This window comes from Bombus affinis, unplaced genomic scaffold (genome assembly GCF_024516045.1).
Source record: "Bombus affinis isolate iyBomAffi1 unplaced genomic scaffold, iyBomAffi1.2 ctg00000266.1, whole genome shotgun sequence".
Taxonomy (NCBI): Eukaryota; Metazoa; Arthropoda; class Insecta; order Hymenoptera; family Apidae; genus Bombus; species Bombus affinis.
The window spans coordinates 10941-13675 of NW_026108958.1; positions in this window are offsets into that span (position 1 = coordinate 10941).

Below are 2735 nucleotides of genomic sequence, written 5' to 3' on the forward strand. Positions count from 1 at the left end.
TGTCGTAATAGTATATAACGTTATACGTTATAACGTAATACTATATAACGTTATATCGTAACACCATACAACGTTATACTATATATCGTAATAGTATATAACGTTATACCATATATCGTAATAGTATATAACGTTATACCATATATCGTAATAGTATATAACGTTATACGTTATATCCTAATACTATACAACGTTATACGTTATATCGTAATAGTATATAACGTTATACGTTATATCCTAATACTATACAACGTTATACGTTATATCGTAATAGTATATAACGTTATACGATATATCGTAAAGCTAAATAACGTTCTACGATATATCGTAATGCTATATTACTTTATACGTTATATCGTAATACTATAGAACGTTATGCGTTATATGGTATTACTATATAACGTTATACGTTATATCGTAATAGTATATAACGTTATACGTTATTTCCTAATACTATACAACGTTATACGTTATATCGTAATATTATATAACGTTATACGTTATATCCTAATACTATACAACGTTATACGTTATATCCTAATACTATACAACGTTATACGTTATATCGTAATACTATACAACGTTATACGTTATATCGTAATAGTATATAACGTTATACGTTATATCCTAATACTATACAACCTTATACGTTGTATCGTAATAGTATATAACGTTATACGTTATATTCTAATACTATACAACGTTATACGTTATATCGTAATATTATACAACGTTATACGTTATATCGTAATAGTATATAACGTTATACGTTATATCCTAATACTATACAACGTTATACGTTATATCGTCATATTATATAACGTTATACGTTATATCGTAATAGTATATAATGTTATACGCTATATCGTAATAGTATATAACGTTATAGGTTATATCCTAATACTATACAACGTTGTACGTTATATTGTAATAGTATATAACGTTATACCATATATTGTACTGGTATATATCGTTATACGTTGTATCGTAATACTAAATAACGTTATACTCTATATCATAATAGTATATAACGTTATACGTTATATCCTAATACTATACAACGTTATACGTTATATCGTAATAGTATATAACGTTATACCATATATCATAATAGAATATAACGTCATACGTTATATCCTAATACTATACAACGTTATACGTTATATCGTAATAGTATATAACGTTATACGTTATATCCTAATACTATACAACGTTATACGTTATATCGTAATAGTATATAACGTTATACGTTATATCCTAATACAATACAACGTTATACGTTGTATCGTAATAGTATATAACGTTATACGTTATGTCCTAATACTATACAACGTTATACGTTATATCGTAATAGTATATAACGTTATACGATATATCGTAAAGCTACATAACGTTCTACGATATATCGTAATGCTATATTACGTTATACGTTATATCGTAATACTATAGAACGTTATGCGTTATATGGTATTATTATATAACGTTATACGTTATATCGTAATAGTATATAACGTTATACGTTATATCCTAATAGTATATAACGTTATACGTTATATCCTAATACTATACAACGTTATACGTTATATCGTAATATTATATAATGTTATACGTTATATCCTAATACTATACAACGTTATACGTTATATCCTAATACTATACAACGTTATACGTTATATCGTAATACTATACAACGTTATACGTTATATCGTAATAGTATATAACGTTATGCGTTATATCCTAATACTATACAACCTTATACGTTGTATCGTAATAGTATATAACGTTATACGTTATATTCTAATACTATACAACGTTATACGTTATATCGTAATATTATACAACGTTATACGTTATATCGTAATAGTATATAACGTTATACGTTATATCCTAATACTATACAACGTTATACGTTATATCGTAATATTATATAACGTTATACGTTATATCTTAATAGTATATAATGTTATACGCTATATCGTAATAGTATATAACGTTATAGGTTATATCCTAATACTATACAACCTTATACGTTGTATCGTAATAGTATATAACGTTATACGTTATATTCTAATACTATACAACGTTATACGTTATATCGTAATATTATACAACGTTATACGTCATATCGTAATAGTATATAACGTTATACGTTATATCCTAATACTATACAACCTTATACGTTATATCGTAATAGTATATAACGTTATACGTTATATCCTAATACTATACAACGTTATACGTTATATCCTAATACTATACAACGTTATACGTTATATCGTAATATTATATAACGTTATACGTTATATCGTAATAGTATATAATGTTATACGCTATATCGTAATAGTATATAACGTTATAGGTTATATCCTAATACTATACAACGTTGTACGTTATATTGTAATAGTATATAACGTTATACCATATATCGTACTGGTATATATCGTTATACGTTGTATCGTAATATTAAATAACGTTATACTCTATATCATAATAGTATATAACGTTATACGTTATATCCTAATACTATACAACGTTATACGTTATATCGTAATAGTATATAACGTTATACCATATATCATAATAGAATATAACGTCATACGTTATATCCTAATACTATACAACGTTATACGTTATATCGTAATAGTATATAACGTTATACGTTATATCCTAATACTATACAACGTTATACGTTATATCGTAATAGTATATAACGTTATACGTTATATCCTAATACT